This window comes from Triticum urartu, chromosome 5A, assembly GCF_056163025.1.
Source record: "Triticum urartu cultivar PI428250 chromosome 5A, HENAU_Tu73, whole genome shotgun sequence".
Taxonomy (NCBI): Eukaryota; Viridiplantae; Streptophyta; class Magnoliopsida; order Poales; family Poaceae; genus Triticum; species Triticum urartu.
The window spans coordinates 327,991,247-328,011,030 of NC_141877.1; positions in this window are offsets into that span (position 1 = coordinate 327,991,247).

Below are 19,784 nucleotides of genomic sequence, written 5' to 3' on the forward strand. Positions count from 1 at the left end.
CATTCCAAATTGAAAATTTGGGATGTTACAACCTACCCCCCTTAAGATGAATCTCGCCCTCGAGATTCGGGTTGGCTAGAAAATAGGTGAGGGTGGTCCTTCAGCAATTGTTCCTCTCGCTCCCAGGTGGCTTCATCCTCCGTGTGGTGGCTCCACTGAACTATGCAAAACTTGATAACCTTGCCGCGGGTGACTCAATTGGCATACTCTAGAATTTTAACTGGTTTCTCCTCATAGGTCAAATCACTGTCCAACTGAATCGCTTCCAGTGGCACTGTATCTCTCAGCGGTATATCGGCCATCTCTGCTTGGCACTTCTTCAACTGGGAAACGTGGAACATGTCGTGAACTCCTGACAATCCTTCAGGCAATTCCAACCTATAGGCTACTTCCTCCATACGCTCCAAAACTTTGTATGGGCCTACAAAACATGGCGCTAACTTTCCCTTAACTCCAAAGAGCTTAACTCCTCAAAGTGAGATACTAGAAGATAAACTCGGTCTCCGACTACGTAAACTGTCTCCTTGCGTTTAGAATTTGCGTAGCTCTTCTGCCTGGATTGAGCTACCTTGAGCCTATCGCGGATCAATTTCACTTTCTATTCAGACTCCTTAATCAGATCCGGTCCAAACAACTGGCGGTCTCCAACTTCATCCCATGACAAAGGGGTCCTGTACCTCCTTCCATACAAGGATTCGGAAGGGGCCATCTTCAAACTGGATTGATAACTGTTGTTATAAGAGAACTCTGCGTATGGCAAATTCTCGTCCCAACTAGATCCATAATCTAGCGCACAAGCTCTTAGCATATCCTCCAAAATCCGGTTGACTCCCTCGGTCTGTCCATCTGTCCGCGGATGGAAAGCTGTACTAAACTCTAGCCTGGTACCCAAAGTTTCATGCAACTGATTCCAGAACTTTGAGGTAAATTGGGTTCCTATATCTGATACAATGCTCCTTGGAACTCCATCCAGACATATGATTCTGGTCATGTATATCTTTGCTAACTTTGCACTGGTATAGGTAGTCTTCACTGGGATGAAATGAGCTACCTTTGTCAAACGATCGACTACAACCCAAATCGAGTCATAGCCTGAACGAGTTCTGGGCAATCCTGTAATAAAATCCATGCCTAACTTATCCCACTTCCATTCGGGTATCGGCAATGGCTGTAGCAATCCTGCTGGCTTCTGATGCTCTGCCTTTACTCTCTGGCATACATCACAAACTGCTACATACTCCGCAATATCCTTCTTCATTCCGGTCCACCAGAAAGTATCCTTCAAATCCAAATACATCTTGGTATTTCCTGGGTGAATCTAATATGGTGAATCATGGGCCTCTTGCAGAATTAACTTCCTGATCATCGGGTTATTAGGCACATAAACACGGTCTTCGAACCATAAGGTATCATGCTCATCCTCACGAAATCCTTTAGCTTTTCCCTTGCTCATTTTCTCCTTAATAGAAGCAATCTCCTTGCCAGTCTTCTGGGCGTCTCTGATCTTATCCATCAAAGTAGACTGAATGTCCAATGCTGCTACATAGCCTCTTGGTACTATTTCCAAACATAGCTCACGAAGGTTTTCGGCTAACTCCCTTGGTAAATCTCCCGTCATTAAGGTGTTGACATGACTTTTACGGCTCAACGCGTCGGCTACTATGTTAGCCTTCCCGGGGTGATAATGCAATCTCATATCATAATCCTTGATGAGCTCCAACCATCTCCTTTGCCTGAGATTCAACTCCTTCTGCATGAAAATATACTTCAAACTCTTGTGATCCGTGTACACCTCACAATGGTTTCCAATGAGAAAGTGTCTCCAGGTTTTCAATGCATGCACTACGACTGCTAACTCCAAATCATGCGTGGCATAATTTAACTCATGAGGCTTAAGCTGTCGTGAGGCATAGGAAACAACTCTTCCTTCCTGCATAAGAACTGCTCCAAGTCCTCGACGTGAAGCATCACAATACACCTCATAATCCTAGGTCTGATCTGGTAAAATCAACACGGGTGATGTAACCAAACGTTACTTCAACTCCTGAAAACTAGCCTCACATTCCTCAGTCCATATGAACTTGGTATCCTTCTTCAACAACTCTGTCATAGGCTTTGCAATCTTTGAGAAATTTTCAATAAATCTCCGGTAGTATCCTGCAAGTCCAAGAAAACTCCGGATCTCTCCAACTGTTGTTGGGGCTTCCCAATTTGTCACAGTATCAACCTTAGTGGGATCTACTACTATACCTTCTCCGGATATAACGTGTTCAAGAAATCCAACTTCCTTCAACCAAAACTTGCATTTGCTAAATTTGGCATATAACTGATGTTCTGTGAGCTTACCGAGTACCAAACGCAAATGCTCCTTATGCTCCTCTTCGTTCTTCGAGTATACCAGGATATCATCAATGAACACCATGACGAACTTATCCAAAAACTCCATGAATACTTTGTTCATCATGTTCATAAAATATGCAGGTGCGTTAGTCAGACCAAATGACATAACGGTATACTCGTACAGCCCATACCTGGTGGTAAAAGCCGTCTTAGGTATATCCTTTTCTCGAATCTTCAACTGATGGTATCCTAATCGCAGATCAATCTTGGAAAATACCTTAGCTCCTTGCAATCGATCAAACAGATCATTGATCATTGGTAGTGGGTATTTGTTCTTGATGGTTACTTCATTCTATCCTCGATAATCAACAATCATCCTTAATGATCCATCCTTCTTTTCCACTAGAAGCACTGGCGATCCCCAAGGCGAAGAACTTGGGTGAATATATCCTTTATCCAGTAACTCCTTAATCTACTTCTTAATCTCCACCAAATCCTTTGCGGGCATCCTATATGGTCTCTTTGATATTGGCCCTGTGCCTGGCAAAAGCTCAATCAAAAACTCAATATCTCTATCCGGTGGCATGCCTGGCAATTCTTCTGGAAATACATCAGGGAAATCCTTCACTACTGGTGCTTCCTCCTGCACAACTCCTGTTAGACAATTTACTTGAGTCCTCTTCGGCACATGCCGAGATACATACTTGATCCTTCTCCCTTCTGGGGTGGTAAGCAAAACCGACTTACTGGCGCAATCGATGTTTCCTCCATACATCGACAGCCAATCCATACCCAGAATTACATCCAATCCTTGTGATTCCAAAATGATTAAATCCGAGGGAAACACATGCGTACCTATACTCAATGGCACTTGAAAACATCCTTGGCTAGCCATATACTCTGCTCCTGGTGAGCTTACTAACATAGGTGTTCTAAGAACTTTTGTGGGCAGGTTATACTTATCAACAAATCCCCTTGATATGTATGAATGCGATGCACCAGTATCAAAAAGAATGAGTGCAGTAAATGACTTAACCAAAAACTTACCAATTACTGCATCCGGTTCTCTTCAACCTCCTCCACGTTAACGTGGTTCACCTGTCCCCTGTTAAAAGGGTTCGGCTTCTTCCCAGAGCTTCCATTGCCATTTCCATTCTGGGATTCAGGACATTCATTTGCATAATGTCCGGTCTTCTGGCACTTGAAACAAGTGACTTGGCTCAGGTCTCTCTTGGCTGGGGTTGATGGGTTGCTGCGGTTCTGGCCATTGCTTCCTCCATTCCCATTACCATTCTTGGTGCCATTATGATTGTGCGAGCTACCTCCTCCATGGGTATGCTGAAAATGTCCTCCCGGTCTAGGGGTAAAACATGGCTTCTGCTGAGCTCCTGAATTGTACTTCCCTTGTCCATACTTCCTCTTGCGGGTCTCAATCTGCTGCTGCTTCCCTTCAATCATAAGAGCACGATCTACCAACTCCTGGTAGTTGTTGAAGGTTGCTACCATCAACTGAATGCTCAACTCATCATTCAGTCCTTCCAGAAACTTCTCCTGCTTAGCTGCATCCGTAGCAACGTCATCTAGGGCATAATGTGCTAACTTACTAAAGTCCTCCACATACTGGCCAGCTGTCCTTCCTCCTTGGCGCAAGTTGCGAAACTCTCGCTTCTTCATGGCCATAGCTCCTGCTGAAACATGGGCAGTACGAAAAGCCTGCTGAAACTGGTCCCACGTGACAGCGTCGACAGGGAAAGTGACTGTGAAATTCTCCCACCATGATGATGCGGGTCCTTCAAGCTGATGTGCGGCAAACTTCACCTTTTCCGCATCTGTGCATCCTGATGTGGTCAACTCCCTTGCTGTCTTGCGGAGCCAATCATCTGCAACTATCGGCTCGGTGCTACTGGAGAACACCGGCGGATTCAGCCTAAGAAAATGGGCTAAGTGATCAACAGGTGGTGGTGGTGGGTTGTTGTTGTTGTTCCCCTGATTCTGATTCTGGACTAGCAACTGCATCAATGTGTTCTGATGCTGGATCAACTAGGTGAGCTCCGGTGGGAAGGTAAATCCGGGGTCACGTCTCGGAGGCATCTGAGGGTGTTAGAAAATATGAGATTTAAGAATAGAGGGGGTCTAAATAGAAAACACTACCCATATGCACATGAGGAAAAAGCAAACAATTCACTTCATTCAATCAATCAAACAAGGGCATACAATCGATCTAACTATCGCAAAAGTGCTCGGACTACTATATTTACATTGTGGACTACTACTACTGATGGGGTGGTCTACTAGAAATATTCTTCGGTTGCAGACTCCATGATATCTGCTCCAGCTTCATCAATATAGTCATTATCGCTATCATCTGGATCCGAGTCGGTGTCGTCGATGATGATGTAGTCTTCCGGGCGAATCTCCTTGGGTTCTTCGTCTTCTTCTACTGGTGTAGGGCCTCCCATAAATAATCCAATCTTCTTGATCAGATCGTCATTCTTCTCCACTAATACTTCAATTTCCTCTTCATAATCTTCATGCGTAGCTTTGATTTCTTCCTCTAGTTCCTTGACTCTTGTCCTCGCCTTCTTCAGATCTATCATGTCGGCGCACATCTGGTTCTCCTGACGTCGAATGTGCTGGTTTAACTCCTGGATAAAATCTGCAATTGATCTATCCTTCCTGGTGCATATCATCTCCCAGTGCTCATCTCGGCGCCCACAAATCTGGTAGATAGTATCTTTGAGATCATTGCGGTAAACTTCTCCAATGCGTCCCATGGCGATGTGAGCTGCCATGCTCTTTCCTAGATTGCAAGTTGGTGCATCAAAAGAAAACTCTATGGGCTTAGTGACTGGCATGAACGTCCTTCCTGGAACTTGAACTTGAATCATCCAGCGCTCTTCTTCAGGTAGAGTGGAGTTGTAGGTTCCGGTGAAGCTTGGTACTCCTATGTTCAGGTATCTAGTGACTTCCTTCAGGTGACGTCCAAAGGGTGTATCTTCATCCGGTTGCGTGAACTTGTTCTTTGCATCCGCCATCCTAAAAGAGTAGAAAAGATGAGAAGTCAGAATGAGAAGAGAGTGAGTAGTGATCCAGGTCTTTTAGCTTAGTGGTCGTGTCCTATAGTCAGCGTGTGCTCTGATACCATCTTGTAGCGACCAGACCTCAAACGGTCCAATCTCTGTGCTCAGGTGTCATCCCTAGATCAGTAATGCTGACACCACACAGTACTTAAAGGATTTATAACAGAGTAGCAATCACACACTTATTACATCGAGAGTCTCAAAGGAGAACTTATTACAATAAATATGGCTTAAGTCCATCTAATAACGATAACAGCGGAAGGCTTGGAAGATAAGTGAGTCCATCAACTCCAACGGCATCACTGAGTATAGAACCACGACCTAAAGGCACCTTAATCGTCGTCTGAAAAGTCTTCAACATTAACGTTGCAGCCCGAAACGGGTCAGCACATGGAATATGCTGGCAAAGTAACACATAGAGAGTATGAAAGAAAAAGACTATACTACATGCATATTTGGCTGGTGGAAAGCTCTATGGTTAAAGTTTTGCGTAGAGCCAATTTTTCCCTACTGCAAAGGAATAAATTTTATTTAACTATCATGGTAGTTGTTAAACATTGAGAATGGTTGACAGCATTCTCAATCCCAATTAAACATCATCATTAAACAAAACCCAACAAAATTTATTTTAGAGTAACCTGATGAGATTCACATGATAATCCAAGTACTAGATACTCAAGATGTCCATAACCGGGGACACGGCTAACCATGATTAGTTTATACACTCTGTAGAGGTTTGCGCACTTTTCCCCACAAGACTCGATCTCCTTCGTTGGGATTCTCGCACTACATGGTGTTTGAGAAACGGATGACCGAGACATTGTCTTTCAGAAGAGCTAGCACCTTACGATCGGGTAGACCGTTACACCTACTTTCCCCTACATCTGCTAGTCTACCACTATAAGAGTTCACACGACTTAATCAACTATGCTAGAGCCCATAGTAGCTTGTGGCTGCACACGGAAGTTTCTAGCATGAATAATCTCATGATCCCTTTGAGCCTGGGTGGCGGTCCAAAAAAAATAGGCAATCGCTGGAATACCCAGGTGCCTCAATCCACCCAGATGTGTATTTAAGTTGCCACCTTAGATAAACCATTAATTTAACAATCTCACATCTGTCATGGATACACTCACCCAATCCACGTCTACTAGCATAGCATGGCATAATAAGCAAACGTAGAAGTAACTCCCAAAGGTTTGATAATAACAGGTAATAGGTACTACCTCAACTACTTCCCAAACCCACAATTTAATTAGATCCTAATCAAGCAATGTGTGAGGATTGATCTAATGCAATAAAACTGGGTAATTGGAAGTATGATCAAAGTGTTACTTGTCTTGCTGATGATCCGCAAAACCTAGCGATTCGAAGTAGCAAGCGGCGCACTCCGGGTACTCTATCGCAAACAAACAAGCATACAATAAGTACTCAACTAATGCACAGGTAAAACTCGAATAAGAGATCTAACTAGAAAGTTCAACTTAAGAACTCCGGTTGGCAAAAAGAATCAAATCGAACGAAGCAATGAAAGACGAACGGCAAAAGAAACAAGCTTCATTTACTATTCTGGATCTAGGGCAATTTTTAGAGTGGCAAAAACTTGATTGAGTTGGTTAAACGGAAAGAGGGTTTCGAGACGAAACTCCAGGCGCTTGAATCGCTTGATTCCGATAAACGAGCGAAAAGTTATACTAGAACGAAAAACGGATCAGGAATCGCGATCTGAAAAATCACGGATTTAATCTAAGAAAAAGAAAACGATGAACAGATTAACAAACGGACGTTCGTTAACTGGATCTAATCGAAGAACGCGTTCGTTAAAACGAACGAGCGAATGCTCGCTAATTAAATAAACCGGAAAAACCGATCTATTTAAAAAACAAACTAACTAAAAACCGAACGAAACCGACGGAAAACCGAATGGTTTATGAAAAAAACTGGCGGCAGCGAGGTCTACCTCCAGCAACTCCGGCGAACGGCGGCAGGGCAGCGAGGCGGCGACGGTGGAGCGGCGGCGGCGCGGGTGGCGCGGGGGCGGCGCGGGGCGGCGGCGGCGCGGCGGCGGGGCTAGGGTTTGGGCGGGGCGCGGCTTGGGCTGTTCCCGGGCCTCGGGCGGCGCTACTTAAACCCCCGGCCAGGCGGAGTCCTGGCCGATTACGGCCCAAAGTCGGTTCGGACCCTTTTTTTAAATAATTACGCTCATAAAAAGGAATACTAAACAGACTCCAAAAATCCCTAAATAAACTGTCCCCGGCTTATAAAATCATGCCGCACAGGATGAACATTTATTTGGGACCTAAATGCAATTTTGAAAAATGCGCATTTTTCCTAAATCAAATAAAATAGCAAATAAAACCAAAATAAAATATTATTTGATTTTTTTATTAAATCCTCAATATTTCTTTATTTTGGGAAAGTCATTTTATTCCCTCTCTCATATTTTGATAATAGAAATAATTAAAGATAAAATAAATAAAATTAAATGATCCTATTTTTTTTCAAAATTTGAGAAAACTCAAACGAAATCCCCAACTCTCTCCGAGGGTCCTTGAGTTGCGTAGAATTTCTAGGATCAACCAAAATGCAATAAAATATGATATGCAAATGATGATCTAGTGTATAACATTCCAAATTGAAAATTTGGGATGTTACATAGTTTCACATAACAGCAAAAGAAAAAGGTTTTAATGATTTAAGACATTACTTCTGGGATGACCCACACCTTTATAAAGAAGGGATAGATGGTGTTATTAGACGTTGTATACCTGAGCATGAATAGGAACAGATCCTACGCAAGTGTCACTCCGAAGCTTATGGAGGACACCATGCTGGAGATAGAACTGCACATAAGGTATTGCAATCCGGTTTTTATTGGCCTACTCTCTTTAAGGATGCCCGTAAGTTTGTCTTATCTTGTGATGAATGTCAAAGAATTGGTAATATTAGTAGACGTCAAGAATTGCCTATGAATTATTCACTCGTTATTGAACCATTTGATGTTTGGGGCTTCGATTATATGGGACTGTTTCCTTCCTCTAATGGGTATACACATATTTTAGTTGCTGTTGATTACGTTACTAAGTGGGTAGAAGCTATTCCAACTAGTAGTGCTGATCATAACACCTCTATTAAGATGCTTAAAGAAGTTATTTTTACGAGGTTTGGAGTCCCTAGATATTTAATGACTGATGGTGGTTCACATTTTCTTCATGGTGCCTTTCGTAAAATGTTTGCTAAGTATGATGTTAATCATAGAATTGCATCTTCATGTCACCCGCAGTCTAGTGGTCAAGTAGAATTGAGTAACAGAGAGAAAAAATTAATTTTGCAAAAGACTGTTAATAGATCTAGAAAGAATTGGTCCAAGAAACTTGATGATGCATTATGGGCTTATAGAACTGCATATAAAAATCCTACGGGTATGTCTCCGTATAAAATGGTTTATGGAAAAGCATGTCACTTACCTCTCGAATTAGAACATAAGGCATATTGGGCCACCAAAGAGCTTAATTATGATTTCAAACTTTCCAGTGAAAAGAGGTTATTTGACATTAGCTCACTTGATGAATGGAGAACCCAGGCCTATGAGAATGCCAAACTGTTTAAAGAAAAAGTTAAAAGATGGCATGACAAAAGGATACAAAAGCGTGAGTTTAATGTAGGTGATTATGTGTTGCTATTCAACTCTCATTTAAGATTTTTTGCAGGCAAACTTCTCTCTAAATGGGAAGGTGCTTACATTATCGAGGAGGTCTATCATTCCGGTGCCATAAAAAAATCAACAACTTCGAAGGCACAAATCCGAAGGTGGTGAACGGTCAAAGAATCAAACATTTTATCTCAGGTAATCCCATAAATGTTTAAACCAATGTTATTGAAACCATAACCCCGGAGGAATACATAAGAGACACTTTCTAGAACGTTTCAGACTCCGAAAAGGAATAGGTATGTGGTACGGTAAGTAAACCGACTCCAAAACAGTTCTAATGGCAATTTTTCTTTGTTTTGGAATATTTAAGAAAAGAGGAAAATAAGAAGTAGTCCGGGAAGGACACGAGGTGTCCACGAGGGTGGAGGGCGCGCCCCCTGCCTCGTGGGCACCTCGTGCGCTCTCCGGACTCCGTTTTCTTGCACGATACTTCTTTTAGTCGGTAAAATTCATTATATAATCTCCTAAAGGTTTTGATCTCCGTATCACGCAAAAATCTCCTGTTTTTGTTTTGAGTTGTTTCCTGCCAGGGTTGTCAAGGCCAAGCATCATGTCGTCTCCCTCCTTCTCCAACAATGAGGGCAACGATGCTTGGGTAATGAAGATAGAGCTGAAGAGGGAAGAACCCGGAGAGATCAACAAGGATGATGGGATCAAGAAGGCCATGGGGGATGAAGTTCCGGCAGTAGCAGAAGAAGACATCCTTCAACCTCAACACAACCTCTTTACCCCAATGGATATTGAAGCTTTCAAGATGATTGAGTTAGCTCGCATTCAAAACAAGTATCTCACAAGTGAAAATAATTTGTTGAAGGAGCATCTCATCGCACTCAAGGGCATTATCCACAAATTGGAGGATCTCTTACGCTCGATGTGCAACTACCCATCATCACCAACACCTTCTTCACCAACAAAGAAGAACTGAGCCTCGGGTATGGGCACTCCCCTTGGCAACTACCAAGCTTGGGGGAGTGCCCCGGTATCGTATCTCTATCACTTTTATCTTTACCATTTTTCTTAGTTCGATCATTTTAATAATATCTTGATCTAGTAGAATAAAGTTTTAGTATGATCTACGTGTGTGTTTTGCTTTATGATCTTCCTATGTAATCGAGTATGTGAGCTATATATAATAAAGATTAGTGTTGAGTCAAGGGCTTGATTATTTTGCTATGATCTTGAGGGAATAAAATAAAAGAGAAGAAATAAAAAGAAATAAAGAGATCATATGGATCTTATGGAGAGTAATGAGCTCACATATAAAGATTATGATGAATAAAAGTTGTTGAGAGTTGACAAACATAGTTTTGGTCATCGTTGCAATTAATAGGAAGTAATAAAGAAAGAGAGGTTTTCACATATAAATATACTATGTTGGACATCTTTTATAATTGTGAGCACTCATTAAAGTATGATATGCTAAAGAATTGACGTTGGATAAGGAAGACAATGTAATGGGTTATGTTTTCTTACATCCGAGATAAATTATATTGTCATGGATCATCCAACATGTTGAGCTTGCCTTTCCCTCTCTTTCTAGCCAATTTCTTTGCACGAAGTAGAGATTCTACTTGTGCTTCCAAATATCCCTAAAACCAGTTTTGCCATGAGAGTTCACCATATCTAGCTATGGCTTGAGTAAGATCCATCAAGTAAGTTGTCATCATTGCAAGCAATAAGAATTGCCCTCTAAATATGTATGACTTATTAGTGTGGAGAAAATAAGCTTTATAATATCTTGTGATGTGGAAGAAATAAAAGCGACGGACTGCATAATAAAGGTCCATATCACAAGTGGCAATATAAAGTGACGTTCTTTTGCATTAAGATTTCGTGCATCCAAGCATAAAAGCACATGACAACCTCTGCTTCCCTCTGCGAAGGGCCCATCTTTTATTCTTGTCTTTTACTTCATGCAAAGAGTCATGGTGATCTTCACCTTTCCTTTTTACATTTTATCCTTTGGCAAGCACAATGTGTTGGAGAGATCCTGATATATATGGCTAATTGGATGTGGGTTTTCATGAACTATTATTGTTGACATTACCCTTGAGGTAAAACGTTGGGAGGCAAAACTATAAGCCCCGGTCTTTCTCTGTGTCCAACTAAAACTTCATAACCATAAATATCGCGTGAGTGTTAGCAATTATGAAAGACTAAAAGATGGTTGAGTATGTGGACTTGCTGAGAAGCTCTTATATTGACTCTTTCCTATGTTATGATAAATTGCAATTGCTTCAATGACTAAGATTATAGTTTGTTAGTTTTCAATGAAGTTTCTGATTCATACTTGAGTATGTGAATGAATTGTTACTTTAGCATGGGAGATCGTATGACAATATATATATATGCTGCTGTTCTAAGAATGATCATGATGCCCTCATGTCCGTATTTTATTTTATCGACACCTCTATCTCTAAACATGTGGACATATTTTTCGATATTGGCTTTCGCTTGAGGACAAGCGAGGTCTAAGCTTGAGGGAGTTGATACGTCCATTTTGCATCATGTTTTATATCGATATTTATTGCATTATGGGTTGTCATTACATGTTATGTCACAATACTTATGCCTATTCTCTCTTATTTTACAAGGTTTACATGAAGAGGGAGAATGCCGGCAGCTAGAATTCTGGGCTGGAAAAGGAGCAAATATTAGAGACCTATTCTGCACAGCTCCAAAAGTCCTGAAACTTCATGGAAGTTATTTTTGGAATTAATAAAAAATATTGGCGAAAGAATCCACCAGAGGGGCCCACACCCTGGCCACGAGGGTGGGGGGCGTGCCCCCTGCTTCGTGGGCCCCCTAGCAGGCCTCCGGTGCCCATCTTCTGCTATATGAAGTCTTTCGTCGAGAAAAAAAATCACAAGCAAGCTTTCAGGAAGAAACTCCGCCGCCACGAGGCGGAACCTTGGCGGAACCAATCTAGGGCTCCAGCAGAGCTGTTCTGTTGGGGAAACTTCCCTCCGAGAGGGGGAAATCATCACCATCGTCATCACCAATGACCCTCTCATTGGGAGGGGGTCAATCTCCATCAACATGTTCACCAGCACCATCTCATCTCAAACCCTAGTTCATCTCTTGTATCCAATCTTTATATCCAAACCTCAGATTGGTACCTGTGGGTTGCTAGTAGTGTTGATTACTCCTTGTAGTTGATGCTAGTTGGTTTACTTGGTGGAAGATCATATGTTCAGATCCATTATGCATATTAATACCCCTCTGATTATGAACATGAATATGCTTTGTGAGTAGTTACGTTTGTTCCTGAGGACATGGGAGAAGTCTTGCTATAAGTAGTCATGTGAATTTGGTATTCGATATTTTGATGAGATGTATGTTGTCATCCCTCTAGTGGTGTCATGTGAACGTTGACTACATGACACTTCACCATTGTTTGGGCCTAGAGGGAGGCATTGGGAAGTAATAAGTAGATGATGGGTTGCTAGAGTGACAGAAGCTTAAACCCTAGTGTATGTGTTGCTTCGTAAGGGGCTGATTTGGATCCATATGTTTCATGCTATGCTTAGGTTTACCTTAATACTTCTGTTGTAGTTGCGGATTCTTGCAATGGGGGTTAATCATAAGTGGGATGCTTGTCCAAGTAAGGACAGTACCCAAGCACCGGTCCACCCACATATCAAATTATCAAAGTAGCGAACGCGAATCATATGAACGTGATGAAAACTAGCTTCACGATAATTACCATGTGTCCTCGGGAGCGCTTTCCTTCATATAAGAGTTTGTCTAGGCTTGTCCTTTGATACAAAAAGGATTAGGCCATCTTGCTGCACCTTATTTACTTTTATTACTTGCTACTCGTTACAAATTACCTTATCACAAAATATCTGTTACCGATAATTTCAGTGCTTGCACATAATACCTTACTGAAAACTGCTTATCATTTCCTTCTGCGCCTTGTTGGGTTCGACACTCTTACTTATCGAAAAGGCTACGATAGATCCCCTACACTTGTGGGTCATCAACAAACAGTGGAGGGGCGCCACGATCTCTGGACACAATCAGGTTGATGCAGCGGCCCGGGGCGGAGTTGTTGAAGAAGGTCGACGGCGGCGGCGGAGCTCGTGCTGCAGTGGTCGGCGCGAGGAAGACGGAAAGGAAGAGGTAGGGGCAAGGGTAAAAGTGAAAGAGAGGGCCCCTGTCCCTATTTATAAGGAGGTAAAAGATGGCATGCATGGAAATCGAGGGGGTAAAATGATTATGTTAACAGCGCAAGCGCCTCGATTCTCGGAATGCTCATTAAGATATGGATCCGTTGAGATATCCCGGGCCTTGTGCGGAATTACTGCACATGATGCCATGGCGGGTTACAATGATTCTGCTGTGTGACATCATGGTGGGTTATAGTAGACTGGTGAAGAATCGACAATGATACATTTTGCTAAGTTAAAGACTGGAGATTGATATGAACAAGTTCAAATCAACCTAGGGCCTAATGTTGGGGATATGGCTCCGAGGTATGACCCGCCCAGGAGGGGCCGGGTTATACCGTTGGCAACTTATTGTGAAGAAGGCCCAAGAGGTCCAATAAGATCTAGGGATGGCGGTTCATAAAACAACCTCATTGGAGGCCCAAAACCCGGAGGTGATCCAAGATCCAAATGTGTGAGCCGCTTGTTAGATAACTTGCTTTGTAAGGCAGGTTTAGTTAGAAACCAAGCCGTCCACATTGTGTGATATGGACGGGACTCTGGAAACCGCCGGACGTCAACCTACATATAAAGGTGAGATCTGGCGGTGGGTTAACTCAAAAAACAAGTAATCGAGAACTAGGTCAAGCGTATTCGCTCCCTTGTAATCAAAACTCAAGCAATACAACTAGAGGCAGGACGTAGGCTTTTACCTTGTTGAGAGGGGCCGAACTTGGGTAAATTCCTCATGTCCTTTGTCCTGTTCAACCACTTTAAGCTAACCTAGTGCGATGGCTCCACACCAAAGTTCTTTCACTAGGGCATCTGCCGTGACAAATCCACGACAAAAACCGTTTAGATTTTGATCGGTGTGAATAGGTTTTCAATTAAATATAGCGTGATAGTAATTTGGAATGTGACGCGACACAAGCTCAAAATTTATTGACGGTTCTAATTTCGAAGCAAGACACTATTCCCAGATGGCGTAACGTGGGCATGTGTTCTCGGTCGCGTATGTGACGTTTGCACCATAGGGTGCACCGCAATAGGTGATGTCAGCACACGTCTTGTTCCATCAACCGTGCACGCTCATTATTACCATCGCACACGCTTCTTTTAATTAGAATGTGTGCCCGTCTAGAGCACACACATTGATTTGTCTAACTGTTTCTGTTTTTTGTGGCTAATAGCAAATAGTTCATCTGTGTGAAGTGTATGCTGTCAATCGCAGACACCTTGATCTGGCTGACCGTTTCTATTGTGTTGCCTAATCGCAAACAGTTCATCTGTGTGAAGTGTATGCCGTCAATCACAAGCACCTTGATCTGGCTGAACGTTTCTGTTGTGTTGCCTAATCACAAACAGTTAATCTGAGTGAACTATATGCCGCATATCGCACACACCTTCATCTGGCTGCCCATTTATGTTGTTCTGCCTCATCGCAAACAGTTCATTCGAGTGAAACGTATGCTCTGCATCGGACACACAACTAAAATCTGAACCGTGTTTAATGTATCCGCCATCGCAAACATTTTGCGTCATTTTTAACGGTTTTATTACATCACCGTTTGTGATTAATGCATCGCGCACAGTTTTGTCGAAGGGTCTCTGATTGTAGTGTCGCGTTAGCAGCATCCTGAAGTAGTGTCTTGCTTATCACATATGATGCATTTCATTCACTTTATCATTTGTCCAAGCTTTGATCTATATGTTGTCATTAATTACCAAAAAGGGGGAGATTGAGAGTGCAACAAATCCCCAGATGGTTTTGGTAATTCATAACAACATATAGTTCATTGAACTAATATCCATTCAACATAAATATTTCAGGAAGTTCAATGAATGGCATGCCATGGACTAGAGATGTGGACCCTTCAAAATGCTAAGGAAATGTATTGGAAAAAGCTCAAGACTCTCCATCTTTATTTTAATGATCCAAGATCACATTGAGTCCATAGGAAAGCCAATACTATTAAAAGGGGATGAGGTGTTGCTTAATGGCTTGCTTGCTCAAATGCTTAGTGATATTGCTCCAAAACCCTCAAGCACTTTCTCCATTCAAATATGTCAAAACTCTAAACTCCAACTCGGCCCCACCGATTCTTCCTACCCGGTTCCACCGAGTTCATATGACATAGATTCTGACAGAAACCCTAGCTAACAGTTCAGTCACCGATACGGGTCTCAGTCTCACCGAGATGGCCTTGCCAACGCTCTGTGACTTGTTGCATTTATTTCGGTCTCACCAAATTATGCAATCGTTCTCACCGATTTGGCTTGACATACTCTCTATTGCCTTATTGCTTCACTTCAGTTTCACCGAGTTGATGCAATCGGTGCCATCGAGATAATGTTTTCCCTAAAGCCCTATCACATCGGTCTCACCGAGTTGTTCCAATCGGTCCCACCGAGATTTCTAGCGTTCACATTTTGAACTAATCGGTGCCACCGAGTTTAATCATTCAGTCTCACCGAGATTGGTCAAATGTGTGTAAGGGCTGGATTTTGTGTGGAGGCTATATATACCCCTCCACCCCTTCTCCACATGCGAGAGAGCCACTAGAACGTGCCTACACTTCCACCATACATTTTCTGAGAGAGAGCCACCTACTCATGTGTTGAGATCAAGATATACCAATCCTACCGCAAGAATCTTGATTTCCAGCCTTCCCCAAGTTGCTTTCCACTCAAATCAGCTTTCCGCCATATCCAAATAAGTGAGATAGAGTTGAGTGTTGGAGAGACTATCATTTGAAGCACAAGAGCAAGGAGTTCATCATCAACACACCATCTATTACCTTTTGGAGAGTGGCGTCTCCTAGATTGGTTAGATGTCGCTTGGGAGCCTCCGTCAAGATGTGGAGTTGAACCAAGAACTTTGTAAGGGCAAGGAGATCGCCTACTTCATGAAGATCTACCTGAGTGAGGCAAGTCCTTCGTGGGCGATGGCCATGGTGGGATAGACAAGGTTGCTTCTTTGTGGATCCTTCGTGGGTGGATCCCTCCGTGGACTCGCGCATCAGTTATCCTTCGTGGATTGAAGTCTCTATCAACGTGGACGTACGATAGCACCACCTATTGGAACCACACCAAAAATCTTCGTGTCTCCATTACGTTTGCACTCTCCAAACTCTTCCCTTTACTTTCATATGCAATGTTTTAGTTTCCGCTGCTATACTCTTATAATTGCATGTGTAGGTTGATTGCTTGACTTGTGCTAATTGCTAAAATCCGCCCACAACTAAAATTGGGAAAATGTTAGATTTTTTTGGTCAAGTAGTCTAATCATCCCCCTCTAGACATACTTCTGATCCTACAGCGGGATGTACCAAGGTCACACCAAAGAGGCCACCATCATATTGGAAGCAGTCACATCACATGACTCGTGGATTTGGTATGCTTTCTTTGAAATGTTTGGTTTTCACAGCGACATCAATGTGCTTCAGCGATCTCCCATGTTCAGGATACTTCGTAATGGGGAATTGTCATCATGCAACTACACTGTCAGTAGCCGCGACTACAACATGGGGTATTATCTTGCCGACCGTATCTATTCTCAGTGGGCGGCATTTGTGAAGACCATATCTGCTCCCATGGCAATAAACAAAGTCACTTTGCAACAATGCAAAAGGCAGCTAGGAGGGATGTGAAGAGGACATTTCGAGTGCTCCAAGCTTGTTGGATAATTGTTCCTGGAGCTGCAATGATATGAGAATCAGAGACTTTGTGGCAGCTGATGACATGCCGTGTCATTTTGCATAATATGATTACCAAGGACGAGGATGGTGGGTAGCCCAAACCAATGATTTTGAGACGCCTGAAGAACAAGTCCACATCCCGAAACAACAAGATGCAAACCAACTTACATTTTTTTGCATATGCATAAATTCAAAATCTTCAAGATCATTAGGGGCACACCGTAGCTACTCAGTAATCTCGTGGAGCATATGTGGACCCACAATAAAAACCGAAGAGCTAATATTTCAATTATGCACTTGAAATAAATATTATATTCAAACTATATATTTTTGGTACGTGTATGATGGGCATGCATGGATCCGCATGAATTTGAGAGATTGAATTTGAGACGTGTGACTGTCAGGCAAGGGATTGTCTAGTGCCGTCCGCGGGCCTGTCCGAGCGTGCCCGCGGACATATAGGGGCCAAGATTGGTCAAGTCCGACTTTAGATGCTATAAAACCCACGATTTTATTGGTCGCTATTACCAAGTTTTAAAAATTAAAACTTAATAAAATTAACTCTTTAAGATGTATTTAGAATGAATCTTATTTGAGAGTTCTCACCACCAGAAACACGAATATACAAACAAAAATTAATTCAAACTTCTGGTTCAAAAATAGAAAAATCAAAAATCAAAAGCCTAAAGAAAATGATGATGCGTGCTACTACCTTCGTCCTGCTTTATTGGTCCCTATAGTATTTTGTGCTAAACTTGACCATAGATTTATCTAAAATAATAATAATACATGTCATAAAAAAATTATATCATTGGATTTGTATTTTCAAGTGATATTATTTTTGTTACAGGCATTAATATTTTATTAGTTAAATCTAAGATTAAAATTTAACACAAAATACGAAGGGACCAATAAACCATGAATGAAGGCAGTAGTACAAATCCTCTGCCAAGAAAACCTCCACCTCGGTCCTCGTAGAAGCAAAAGATCTCTCCGTAGTTGGCCATTAGGTTGGTCATAGTGGGGAGTAACTTATACTAGTGTCATGCATATGACACTAGTCTAAGTTACTACATTCATAGTGCAAAGTAACATAGTAGTATTGTCATAGATGGCTTCATTTATTAGCTTGTCGACTCATCTTGTATTGGGAAATGCTATGTTACAGTAACATATTATGTTACTACTTCTCATTAAGTACTTACCATATAAGAAAAAAATTCTTGAAGTACGCTATGTTACTCGCTAAGTTACTCCCACTATGACTAGCCTTAAACACCCCATGCTGCTATTGATCACGCACACTGGCGCACGCTTCGAATCGAAGCAACCTCCTGCTCCACCTCGTCCTCACAGCTCTCCTTCCTCTCAGGACTGCCGCTTGCTTGCTCCACTGTTCTTGTGTGAGAGGCGCCAGCACCATGCCGAAACTCCCTTCATCGCGGCTGCCGCTTGCTTGCTCCGCCGCTCGTGTGTGAGGGAAAAGCTAAAGCGGAGCCCCCCCTAGGCGCAATGCCGTGGACGCGTGATGCGGGGGACATGGATTTGGGCGACATTGTGCTCTCCTGGTCGACCCAGGACATCATCAACGATGACCTCTACAAAGGGCAGGTGCTCAGCTCAATCGATCCCTTGATAGTGCGAGTGAGCATCCTCTTCCTGTTTTTTAATCCGCGCGTGCGTGCGAGCTGCATCCAGGCGTCCAGACATGCTTAGGTTTCCCTGATTGATGAGTCGCTTGTAGCACATCGTCGTTTCACCGCTTGTTGGGCAGGCCATCCAAGTGGGTCATTTCGACCGCTTGGTCTGGGCGTGGCGAAGATTTTGCTAGGGTTTCGAATGGGTTCAATCGACATGGCACTCAGGAAATCACGTGTGCCTGTAATTCATTCGAGCCAGCTAATAAATATACTATGGATTCGGAATACGATGACTATGTTGACAAAAAATGATACGCCAACTTTAATAATATATGGCTGCATGCATCACCCTGATGATGGGGGTTCGGCTCACCTGCAGGGATCCCAGCAAGAAATACTGAGTAGGGCCAATAATAGACCGCCATGTGTCCGTGTGGGCCAACTTCGGCGCTGGTCTCTCCTTCGACCAGGTGCACATTGCGCTTGCATACGACGTCCTCGCCAAGATGACGGTCCACACTAGTCTCTCTTTCGCAAAGGATGTCGTCGAGCGTTGTTGCTATGCGGCATATGTGTTGGTGCCGTTTGCCTCCATCCATGCCTATTTTGATGCAGCCACTATCGACATCCTAGCATATGCATCGGTTGGAGTCATCTCCAGCGTTGACGTGAGAACCAGCCATGCTGCAGTGGTACAACGTTCTCCATGTCATCGAGATTGAAAGGCTCATTCAACTAACTAGCCCCCTCGAATAACCATCTGCTCCAAACTACTTGCTCACATTTTATTTGATTGGTTGTGTCAACTCTCATTCACAAAACTCAATTCCCATTATTAACTGAAAAACAAGAAGAACACATGCTCCTTTCAAAAGAAGAAGAAGAACGTATGCTGAAAGACACAGGAGATGGCATGACACTTGGTACCGTGTGATGCAGAGAGCCCATCGCATCGTGGAGGTTGTCGGGGAGCAAGACAACGTAGATGGCAGGGTCCGCTGGGACACCGGAGTCGCCGAAGTCGCAGAGGTCAGGGACAAGGGCGCGACGAGCGCGGCCATCTGGTGGCGCCACTATGCCAGATACCCAGGAATCATGGAGGAGGAGCACTGCCCGGACGGTGGCGGAGCTCTGCTCAGCTGGACACGCTGCTCACGTCGGTG